Raw genomic sequence first — 13,338 nt, forward strand, 5'->3', positions numbered from 1 at the left:
ATAAATCAATAAGGTCGGGGGAGTTCAGAATACAGACAATGTAGCTCAAAGTTCATAGAGACAGCACCATACGTGACAGCTCATATCTTTGTGTGGTTATCTTACTGAATAATGCAGATTCATGGGTCAGTCTGACTCCACACTCTGGCTTGCAACACTGGCTTGCAGAACAAAACAAAGAAGAAATTGGAAAATTCCTATAATACAATAAAAATAAAAATATATCACAAAAGAACTAATGGGACACAGCAAAAGCAATTATAATGGGCAAAAGTATTTTCCAAGTAGCCCATATTGAAAAGACAGAAGTAACTCAATAAATGATCTAATGAAGCAATAAAAACCACTAGATGAGCAAGAAAAAGTTAATTGAAAGACAATTTAAAGGACAAAAATAGCCAAAATAAACTCTGAAATTAATGTGATTGAAATGATATATACTATACATATCAATTCCCAATAATTTGTATGCTATTGAGATAAAGGATTGTTTTTCTTTCTTTTTTCCTGTTCCCCTTCACTCATTGGATAAGCAAGTTTGTCTTTACCACCCCTCATCTTAATAAACTTTTTTGGGAAAGATGCCCAGGAAAAAAGCAAAGGCCTCAGGAGGTAAGTAAAATTCAGCCAACCCCCTGTATGTCTGTGGTTTGTTTTGTTTTAAAAGTGTACTGTGGGTCTAAGACAGAGAGAAAAAAGCTGGACACAGCAAGCTCTCTAAGGTCTGGGTGGTCAGGGGACGCCTTGACCACCCACTTCTGGGTTTCTTGTCGATAACAGGGCTTGTCTGAGAGTCCCACCAACAAGACATGTCTAAATCTAAATAAGGTGTTTGGTGAGAACATTTATCTAAATTCATTTTTTGTGTTAAGTGTATCTGACTGAGTCCAATTTTCTTGTTATGAGTCAATGTCTGGTTCTGTTTGAGAGACTTTCGTAGGTAGGTTAGGATGGCCTCTGCCTGCCAGGTACCAGGGAATGGAAGTCTCCATAGGGAAGGCACCCCCTGAGTTCAGGGTCCCATGGTCTTTCCGTCACTTTGGTAGTTTAGGAGTCATTTAAAGGCCTCTGCTTTTGTCTTGTTCTTGTTACATGTTTTTCTTTGGGTATTTTTCCTTGTCCAGTGTTGTCTCTGAAATTGGTACCAGTTCTAAATATGATCCTTGTGGTTTTTCTGTGTGTGATCGTGCATGCATCTTTTTTATCTATTTAAATATTTCTGAGAAGTAAAAGTTTTGGCCCCTCCCACTCAGCTACAATTGAGGTGAGCCAAGGCCAGACAAAGCAGCTGCAGGCTCCTTTTTCCTAACAACCTGCTGAAGTGACAGTCTGGAGACAGTTAGTGGCAGGACACAGACTTCAGTCTCCTAGGTTGAAGACTCCCACCCAACTTTCATCTGCAAAAAGTAATATGTCTGATATCAGAAACAAGCTCTGGAAAAATAAATTTCAGCTAAGTTACCTTGTTAAAAAAACTTTGTTTTAAAACTTGGTTGTCATCTGCAAAAATGAGATGGCTAAAAATGTCTTGACACTAAAACTTCCAGAAAATGTACGGCTGATATTAATTTTGTGTGCTTTAAGATCTTTGAGCATAAAGTGTGTGTGTGTGTGTTAATGTGTGTGTGTGTGTGTGTGTGTGTGTGTGTGTGTGTGTAAATGGGTATGAGTAAAGATATTCAAGGTTAAATTGTCAGCATGGTATGTAAAACAATGGATAAATTTATACTTAAAACATAAGGGCAATTGGGTAAATCTAAGCTTAAACTTCAAGAAAAAAATTAGGTTTAAATGTTTCCAATATCTCATAGGATTGTTGCATCATTTTAAAGAAAAACTGGTAAAAAGAATTTTTGTAAAGATCCTAAGATCTGCATTCAAAAAAAATCTAGTATTGTAATGCATAGGGCTTTTTATATTATAAACATTGTATCCTGTTTAGCACAGAGGTATTAGAAAATTAAAAATTTATTTCCTTGAGTTAAAATTTGAATATAAATATCAAAATTTGTTTGTCAGAGGTGATGTGATTAGTGTTTCTTAAACTGCCCCCTAAAATATATTAAATTAGAAAAAGGGTTTTATAATGAATGCTTAAAGGTTTATCTCCTCATGATTGGGTTTCATGCTACTTTACAATTAAATATATTTTAGAAAAACACGGAAATTATATATGGACTTTTGGTGCACTGTTTGTAATTCTTGCATTAGGGAAAAACTGTTATTTGAGTTTAAACTGTTATTGGAGTTTTAAGTACTAACTTAACCAATATAAATAAATATGTATATATAAATAAATAAAAACAAATAATAAAAATATAATAAAAATTAAAATAAAAACAAAAAATTAAAAGAGAGAGAGAAAGAAGGGAAAGTAGGGCTACCAAAATGATTACTTAATTATTACCTCAGTTTATTCTTGTAAGTTTATAATAATTTCCAGCAGACCAATGGAGAAGGACAGCAGATCCTTATTCAGATGTAATTTTGGCCCTCACCAAGTTCCAGGTAAGATCATGCTTAGAGACTATTTCTGTGTTGACCACCTTGTTGCCTTAACTGGAATAAAGTGGCCTTATAAAGGACTCATTGACCTGAAAACTGCAGTTCTAAGCCAGCCTGGGGAAAGCAGAGTCCCTGTGAGTCTGTGGTGTCTAATCTGGCAGCAGAGTGCTATTGAGAAAGAGTGGCTTTGGAGCTCAAAGTGGCAGAGTGCTAGCCTTGAGCTGGAGAGCTGAGGGACAGCGCCCAGGCCTTGAGTTCAAGTTCAGCAACCAACAAAGTGAAATGCCAATGGGATGTTTCGTGTCTCTCCTGTGTGGAGAAACACTACAGGGACAAAAAAAGCAATAATGCATCCAGATGCAGTAAGCCACTGCTTGGATGGAACAGATGGTATCAGATCCTAGAGTTACTTGTGCTTGGCCATTCAAAATTATTCAGGGCCAGGAGGTCATAGAATAGTTTGTAAGCATGCCTTACTACAGTCCATGTCCATTTACTCCATAATTGGGCAGGAACTTGTCAGTCATCTATAAAAGTGGGTGGTTCACAATCCTGAACCCTATGTTTGCTCAAAGCCCAAACTGAGCAAATTCTGAGTTGACACCAGCCACAGATTCTGAAAAGAAGTTTGTGAACCTGAGGCTGTGTCCCTATTGATCTGTATATAGGCCTTCATAGGTAATTAAGCATTGTTAGAGTCTCAACAAAAAACTGTCCAATCATCTTCAGCAACTCATCAAAATCTTATACACTATGATAAAACAAATTATATCCCAGTGAGGTAATACTGGTTCAAGATACTGAAGTCAATCTAAGTTATCACTTCAACAGGAACAAGGACAAGAAGCACTTGACTGTCTCAATCAATTCAGAAAAAGGATGTGGCAAGATCCAAAACCACTTTTTGCTAAAAGTTCTGGAAAAACTGGGAATCCAGAGATCATTCCTTATTTTAATAAAGGCTCTGTATGTTCTAGACAATATTGGCATAACCAAGCTGAACTAGATGATCCAAACCACGTAAACAGATCTATTTTTAGAGTAATCAAATAGAAATGGCAATGAGACCTCCCATTCCTGAAGAGTCCAGAAACTGATGAATTCATAGCTGAATTTTATGAGGCCTTCAAAGGATAATTTGTCCTAAATCACTTCAATGAAATTGAATGTGAAGGCTATTTGCCGTACTCATTCTATGAAGCCAACCCTCCAACCAGACAAGGAGTCATCAAAGAAAGCGAACTATAGACCCATTTCTTTGATGAATACTGATGCAAAACTCAAAATACTGGCCAATTGTCTTCAATAATTTATCATAAAAATTATGTAATATAATCAAATAGGACTCATCTCAGGGATATAGAGCTCACTTAACATATGCAAGTCAATTCACATAATTTCATATGAAAAGGGGTAGGTAGCCAGAAAATCGCCATTACAAGATGGCGCCGATTTCCACTGTTTGCCTTGTTGTTCTGAATCTGTTGATCCGTGAAGTTAAGGAAATAGAATGCCTAGTCACGCTCCTCCTGCGTGATCAGAAGTCTGCCTGCCACTATATTAGGGTCTGCCCAAAGTGTGCTATATGTGTGCTGTTACATGATTGGCTTGTTTATAAGAGGAAGCAAAACTGATTGGTTAAGAGAGCCTTATAAGGCGAGGTTAAGAGGAAGTGGGAGGAGAAACGAGAGAGAGATGGGAGGAGAGAGAAACTGCGAGCTTGCTGAATAAAACATTGCTTGAGGAGAAGTCCTAATTGTTGCGTTTTTCCTTGCCGGCACCGAGGGGATCACGACAAAGGAGCAATGATAAGATTCACATGTCAATGGATGCAGAAAAAGAATTTGAAAAGATCCAACAACCCTTGATGTTAAAAAGAGAAACTAGGAATTCATGGAAGATTCCTCAATATAATAAAGGCTGTTATGACAAAACTACAACTAGCATAATTGTAAAAAGCTAAAGCCAGTCCCTTGGTTATCTCATATTGTTACAGTATTTCACTTTGTTATCTGATATATTGGATATATGGATATTGGGTTATTTGAAATTGGATAGGGAAGGGGGAAAAACAAGATGAGGAGTAGGGGTAAGGGGGACGGAAATGGGGACCAAGACATGAGAAAGGGTATCAATGTATGCGAAGTAATGCACCTTCTATGTGGTGAACATAATTAACCCTTATGTTAATTACAATAAAATATAAAAAAGCTAAAGCCATTTCCTCTTAAATCAGGAACGAGGAAAGAATGTCCACTCTCTCTATTCCTCTAAATATATTAGAATTCCTAGCCAGAGCAATAAGGCTAGAAGCAAACATAAAGGGAGTCCATAAAAGAAAAGGGAAAATGAAACTATTCTTTTTGCAGATGGCATGATTCTGTATTAAAAGAACCCTATAGACTCTATTGCCAAGTTGTTTGATTTGATTCCATTCTTGGGCAAAGTAGCAGGGTATAAAATTAACCCTCAAATATGAATATGTTTCCTGTATGCCAAGAAAGTGAAGAGGGAGGCAGAAATCAGGAAATAACTCCTTTTGCAATAGCCATAAAGAAAATTAAATACTTATGAATTAACTAAAGATGTAAATGACCTTTTGGTTGGAAACTCTAAAAACCAGTAAAGGGAAATTAAAACTGAACTTAAGAAATGGACAAAATTAGAAGGCTATATAGTATGATGCTAAATGTAAAGACCTTCAGGATATAGAAACAAAAGCATAGTCCTTAATGTACTATGCTTTATCTCTCATGTCTTTTGCTGTCCCTTGGTTATCTCATATTGTTACAATATTTCACCTTGTTATCCGATATATTTTATATATGCTTAATTTGTTATTTGAAATAGGATAGGGAAAGGGGAAATCAAGATGAGTAGGGGGAGAGAAAGGGGGGAGAGAGGTATGGGGGGAGAATGGGGACCATGACATCAGAAAGAGTATCAATATTTGTGAAGTAATGTACCTTCTACCTGGTAAATATAATGTAACCCTTCTATTAATTACAATAAAAAATATATGAAGAAATGGCCAGGAGTTTGGCCTAGTGGTAGAGTGTTTGCCTAGCATGGAGGAAGGCCCAGGTTCAATTCCTCAGTACCACATACATAGAAAAAAGCCAGAATTGGTGCTAAGGCTCAAATGTAGAGCTCCAGCCTTGAGAAACCTCAAGGACAGGGCTCACACCCTGAGCTCAAGCCTAGGACTGGCAAAAAAATATATGAAGAAAAAAAAAGAAATGGAAAAATTCCAATGCCCCTGGGTTGGAAGAATTAACAGAGCAAAAATGGCAAGGGCTATCTACAATTACCATGCGATACTCACAGTAATCCCATTTCATTAGTTAATGAAATAGAATAAGCAATCCAAAAAAATCATATGGAGTATTAAAAGACGACTTATAGCAAAACAAACCTGGGCAAAAAGAATAGCTCTGAAGGATAACAAACTACAGATCCTATGACAGAGGTATAGTAATCACAACATGTTAGAACTGGAATAAGAGCAGACCTGAGGATGAATGGAATAAATCTACAGACCCAGAAATCAACCTACAGACCTGTGGATATTTTATGTTTGATAAGGGAATCAAAAAAATAGGATGGAATAAAACAGCCTGTTTTACAAAAGATGCTGACTGAAATGGTTTCTGGAGATTTGGGTAAATGGCCAGGATTGGGACTGCTTGGTCAGAGGGGAGCTCTTTGTCTAGTCCTCTGACAAAGCTTATTAAAGCTTTCCACAGAGGTTGATCGATTTTCATTCCCATCAACAATTCAGTAGCCCTCCCTCCTGACCTCATCCAAGCCAATATAGTTGTTATTGGATTTCTTAATAGTGCCCAGCCCATTTTAATTGCAGTGTCGTGAAATCTCAAAGTTTTTTTTATAATTGCATTCCTTTTATGGCAAGAGATATTGAGCATTTCTTCATGTGTTCATGGGCCATTTTTATTTCCTCTTCAGGGAAGTTTCTCTTTGAGTTTATAGCCCAACTTTCAATAGGATGGTTGTTACTTTGAGAGTTTTTTTTCTGATCGATTTAATTTTTTCTCCTCACAGGACTTGTTGAAAATAATCTACCTGTCACAATGGATGAAAGTACAAATACTTGCAATTTCACTTCAGGTTTTATAATTAATATTTTTCCCTTTTACAGAAATACAGTGTTACTATCAGTTTACAAAGGAAATTATATTGCATGGTGATACTAGGTGCAATTTTAAAACTTTCGTAATATGTGATTTTGAAAAGTTAAGAAGGCAAGAATAGTGTGAGCCTTTACATCTTTACTAATTTTAAATAAGTGAATAAATATCCTAAAACTTTGGACTATGAATTACCTAACAGCAAGTAAGTTTCTGAAATGAATTTCTCTAGTACTATTTCTTTGTTCTGGTTTGATTCTCATCATTATAGAGATTCAAAAGGAATGCAGAAACTTAAAATGGAATAATAGTTGGAGTTTTGTATTTTCCCAAATTCAGGTACTATTTTTTTCCAGGATTTATTTCTTGGATGAATCTGTGGATCCAGAAATGTTATTGCACTGCCTCGATGATAAAACTCTCTAAATCAGGTCTTGCAGATTTCTATAAATTCAAGTGAAACACAAACTCTAAATATGTCACCTGATTATGGTGACATATTACTTATGTATATGAAGGACAGATTTTAGCAAATGTGAGTGAAGTAATGATGAAAATGTACATGTAGAAATGACAAAGGCACTGTTTTTTTAATTCCTTCTTTGACTTCACTGTGTGTATTTGAGCTTCAGTCAATTGCAATCAACCCTGTGTGTAAACAGAGCTCTGCCTTGCAGAGTGTGGGTAAGATGTTTTATGTTAGACAAGTATTCAATCACAGATACCTTCATTTCTATACACTATTCAAGATTTACTTCTTTATCATTCCCTGATCTCAAAATGAAATGTAGAATAATTCTTAAATTTAAAGTACTATGTTGATGCAGTATTCATGCAAATATGGTATATAATAAAGTGACATTTGAGTAAATATTCTATCAAACAATCCCCAGAATTTAAAATCAATGTTGATGGTTACGTCTTTGAAACACTGTTGGATAGAATCATCCAGACACTGCAGCCATACAAACTACTTGTCCCTTCAATGCTTGCCATATTTTCATGGGATCTCAATAACTATATCAGACAACACACCTGTTGAAGGCCATCTAGGTAAACCTGAATCTAAAACACATTTCAAGTATTGTTTTCTTTAATGAATATTACTTGGACCAAGAAAAAAGATATTTGGAAATTTCTCTCCTCTGAGAATAAAGATAAGTAGTTGGCTCTGTTGTTCATTTTTTGCCCCACCATATTTCTAATTTTACAAGAATCAAAGCACTATGTTTCATGGAATGTAACATATAAATTAGTTTGTTATTTTACTTTATTTTTAATTCTCTAGAGAATGTATGGACTAGTCAGGTAGTAGGTACCTTCTTATACATTGATTTCCCCTGCTCATGTTTCTGTTCCTGTTTTCCTTCCCCCCCACTCTTCCCAATAATCATGCTTTCTTTGGTTCTTTTCCAAATTCAAATAAATGTATATACAATATACCAGCTAAGAAAATCTGATACAGGGCTGGGAGTTTGGCCTAGTGGTTAAAGTGCTTTCCCAGTATGCTAGTGGATTTAGACCCAGGTTTGAGACCCAGGTTCGATTCCTTGGTACCACATACATAGAAAAAAGCTGGAAGTGGTGCTGAGGCTCAAGTGGTAGAGCCCTAGCCTTGAGAAAGTCCAAGGACATTGCTCAAGCCCTGAGCTCAAGCCCAGGACTGGCAAAAAAAAAAGAAAATCAGATACAGGAACAACATGAGATTTATCATAAGGGTGAAAAAGAGAAGAGAATAACATAGTATATTATGAACAACACTCATACAAGATACTTCTTTTTCCATATCTCAGAGTTCATTTCATTTATGATCTTACATTCATGGGTTTTGTGTTATTCTTTGATGAATATGATTTTTCCAGTGTGACAATATGGGTAAAATTATATTCATCCCTACATATGAAGGAATGAGTCTTAAACTAAAATACATGTCAAGGATCCAAATTTTTTCTCTTAAAGCTTGAAAGCCTTTACTCTCTTAGGTTCAATTTTCCATCAAAGTTTCACTTAATGTCAGTGCCTTAAGGTAATGGATATTCCATGTCTGTGCTTTTCTTAAATGAATAACGTTAAAATCAATCTTTTCTAGAACCTCAAGTAAATACATATTGCTTTCTTTGGTATTGGGGGCCAAGTGTGAAGTCAGGCTGATCCATGTATCTGCATCTCTGAATAAGATTCCGAGCTGTCATGTAGGGCGCCATTTGAGCTACATCGTTGGTATTGTGAACTCCCTAACACTGATTTATTGCTTTGTCACTTTCTGCTTAACTGATCTGAGATTTACCATTTTGTACGAAGTAACCCCTGGCAGTGTCCTGGTTTGAAGAAAGTATATAAAACTGAAACTAGAAATAAATGCGTCTACAGTCTTAAACTTACAGCCATAGGCTACAGTCTTGGGCTGATGACTTACACTGTAGACCTCCCAATCCCATCTATTTCTTGTCTTTTGCTTTTCTAGTCCTTACTCCCTAAATTAGGAATCCCAATTTGTGCTAGCTGGCTCTGGCACTTTGGTAGAATGCTTAGAGCTTCTTAGCCCAAGTTTCCTTTTACCACAATGAAATGCTCAAAGACTGGAAAAATTTAAGGCTGAGCTTCCTGGCCCCCTGTATCTCAAATGGTGTGCCTTTCTTAGTGAGGAGTGCCATGCCCTTCCTGCTGGTCAGGAGGCAAAGAGTGCTAAAAACCCTGAAAAATAATTTACTCTATGTGTCACCCAATGATATTCAAGGCTGCAATCCTGTGTTTCAGCACTGACTAAAGGTTTTTTTAACTGAATTGTGAACTACCAATGTTATTTATTTGTAATTAATTCCATAGTGTATACATTATGGAGCTTTATGCTAATGTTTATTGCTGAATGGAGATGTGATTTTTTCTTCATTATGATCCTCTTTGGGTTCCTCAAGATCAAAAACAGTTTATACATTTATATATATTCATATTTATACATTTTATTTTGCTTGTTTTAGTATTCCTTATATAGAAATTGTTTCCACAAAATTGCACCCTGCCATCCCTTGGAATGTTGACTGTTACTTTCCTACAACATGTGTGATGTCACACATGGATATGGAATATCAGTTACTGTTTATTTTAATATGTTTTGACTGTGGAAATCACAACTTATTTCCTGTGAATCTACCTGGAATTATTTGCACTTCATGCATTAAATTACCAAGATTTTAAAAATTGAGTTTATAACAATTAGAAACTTCTTGCATAATCATCCAACCTTTTGCATATCTTTGAACTGAAGAACATTAGTTTCACATTGATGGAAATACAGTCTGCAAGCAAGTGATAATACTTATTACAATTGTCAATAGGTACACGACTCAATTATTTTCGTTCTACAATGCATTATGTATCAGTATGAATTCTGTGACTTCGATATTTTTTTACGATGGTCAGTCTTACCTGGTTTAATTGAAAGTGAATTTTGCAGAATTTAACTCAAATTCTTCAAATAAGAGATTTTGATTAGGGTTGATTTTAGCATGTTCACCTAATTTTCAATGTTCTCAGAGTGTCCAAATATAATTCCGGAGAAGGTCTCCATACAATTAACAAGCTGCCATAGAAATATTTTTTGGAGAAAACATGAATGATCAATGCTTTAAAATAATAAATATATTTTGCCTCTCAAAGAAATGAATTTCATTTACACTATGTATCAAAACTCACCAATTACATTAGAAAATTCATTGTTCACACTAAATCGTTAAGGAAACCCAGCTGTGTTTACATTTATAATGGTTCACCAATTTCAGTTTTGCATGGGAGGATACCTTTGTAATTAAATCGAAATCTGCTAAGGATTCTCGGTGAAGAATGAACCACCTTATTCTTTTCATTTCTGCCAGGGCCTACCGGCAGCAAATTGGGGTTCCTGAAATAGGGGGCAGGGACTGGAAAAAATAGAAGAGAGACAAACACATGGGGTCCTGGAGGTCTGCAGCCCAGGTAAAAACTGCAGCTCCATTTACTTTCAACTCAAGCCTTATATCCCTTCTTGAAACCAGGGAATTTCCAGGTGTTACATTCATATGGCAAATCTCAGGTCATTTAAACAGAATAAGGCCAGAAAACAATAAGACAATAAGCAATTGTCTGATGCAAATCAAGGTACAGTTTGATTCTACTCTGGCTCCCAACATATCCCCCATTTTTATTTTAAAAGAAACACATGTGCAATTTCTACTTTTTCCAAAACCTCTAATTTATCCTGTCTCACTTTCCAAAAATGACTCTGGTCCCTTCATCTAAAGGGGATTGATGGACAGAGATTCAGCTTTTGTGACTTCTTCAAGCTGAGTCAGGGGCGTTGTCTCTGTGCTTGACCAGGGACCTTAAGAAGCCTAGCCTGTTTTATGAAGGGGTTGCAAGGATTAGATATCAGGACCAATAATTTGCTCCAAACTAGAGATGATATTTAACATTTAACAACTGCACAAACCATCTTTGGCTACAATAGTGTAGCTTACTTAGCACCTATTTGCAAAGGCATTTTCTTGATTGGAGAACTAAAACTCTGCAACCTTAACAATGATTCCATTGTCAGATCTAAGCAGATTAATAGAGACACAAGCCCCAGATCCACATACTTTCCTGAATTTGTGGCTGGTGTCAAATAAAAAAATTTGCTCAATTAGGACTTTAAATTACCCACTATCACAGAAGATTGACAAGTTCCTGCCCAGTTATGAAAGGCACAGACATTAGTAAGGCATGCTTACAAACTATTCTATGACTTCCTGGCTATGATTAATTTGAATGGTCAAGCACAAGTGACTCTAGGATCTGACACCATCTCTGCCATTCAACCAGAGGCTTTCTGGATGCTTTACGACTTTCATCCCAATAGTGTCTCTTCACACTGGGATAAACATCCCATTGGCATTTCACTTTGTTGGTTGCTGGATTTGAACTCAGGGTCTGGGTGCTGTCTCTCAGCTCTCCAGCTCAAGGTTAGCACCCTGCCACTGTGAGTCCCGATCTTGGTGCTTGAGTGCTGCCCCCCCAGCTTTTCTGCTCGGAGCTAGCACTCTGCCACTTCGAGCTCCAAAGCAACTCTGTCCCAGCATCCTGCTGGCAGATTAGACACCACAGTCTCACAGGGACTTTGCTTTGCCCGGGCTTGCTGGAAACTGCAGCTTTCAGATCAATAAGTCATACAAAAGGCCACGTTACTCCAATTGAAGCAACAAGGCGGTCAACACAGAAATAGTCTCTAAGCATGATCTTACCTGGAACTTGGTGAGGGCCAAAATTACACCTGAATGAGGATCTGCTGTCCATCTCCATGGGCCTGATGGAGATGTCTATAAAGTAACTTACAAGAACAAGCTGAAATTGCAATTAAGCAACCATTTTGGTAGTCCTAATTTTCCTTGTTTCTTTTTTGAAACAAAACTTTAGGACAATTTTACTCTTGAATTTTTTTCAGAAACCATTTCTAATTTTCTTTAAAACTTTTACACTTTTTAACTTAAACTCTTTACACTTTAGTCTTTATTTGCATTTGAAAAACCTTTAAGGCCAAGGAACTCCCTTTGCCTCCAGGCTCCCTATGGCCCAAGGCCCTTCCTTTGCCTATTAGAAGAGGTTACTGCCTAGAATTCCAACAGTTTAAACTCAAATAACAGTTTTTTCCTAATGCAAGAATTACAAACATCAGTGCACCAAAAGTCTAAGTCTGGACTTAGACTTCAGGATCTTTGGAAAAATACTTTTTACCAATTTCTCTTTAACACAATGTAATAATCCTTTGAGACTTTGTAAAACATTTAAACCTAATACTTTTCTTGAAGTTTTAAGCTTAGATATACCCAGTTGCCTTTGTGTTAACTATAAGTTTATCCATTGTTTTATACAGCATGCTGACAATTTAACCTTGAACATGTTCACTCACTCATTCACACACATTCATACTCAAAGATCTTAAAGCGTGCAAAATTAATATCAGCCGTTCATTTTCCGGAAGTTTGTGTCAAGAAAGCTTTGTCAATTTTACTCTTGTAGGTGAGAACCAGGTTCAAAACAAAATTTTTTGCAAGGCAACTTAGCTGGAATTTATTTTTCCAGGGCTTGTTACAACTGCAGACATGCGGGAGCAGCCATACTAGGCCCAGAAATGTTCAAATAAATAACAAGGTTGTGTGTTTGAGTACGCACAGAAAAACCATAAGGATCCATATTTAGAAGTGGTACCAATTTTAAAGACAAAACTGGACAAGGAAAAATATGTAACACAAACAAGACAGAGATGTGGAGACTTTTAAATAACTTCTAATGGCATTCCCTGTTAGCGACAAGAACTCAAAAGGGGTCAAGGCGTCCCTTGACCACCCAGGCCTCTGCTTTAGGCCCACAGTGCACCTTTTAAAAAAAAACAAAAAACAAAAAGTAAAACAAAACAAAACAAAACTCAGACATACAGGGCGTCGGCCGATTTCTACTCACCTCCAGAGGCCTTTGCTTTTCACCTGGGCATCTTTTACAAAAAAGGTTGCTAAGAAGAGGGATGGTAAAGACAAACTAACAAGAACAATCCTTTATCTCAATAGCATACAATTTGTAAAAGAACAATTGTCACATGTTACATTAATTGCATAGAGTCAATTGATATGTTAAAAGGTCCCTACATAATAGCAAAAGGAGGAGAAACACAGCTCAT

The sequence above is a fragment of the Megascapheus bottae genome, chromosome Y, assembly GCF_031878675.1.
Source record: "Megascapheus bottae isolate mThoBot1 chromosome Y, mThoBot2.hap1, whole genome shotgun sequence".
In the NCBI taxonomy this organism is placed as follows: domain Eukaryota; kingdom Metazoa; phylum Chordata; class Mammalia; order Rodentia; family Geomyidae; genus Megascapheus; species Megascapheus bottae.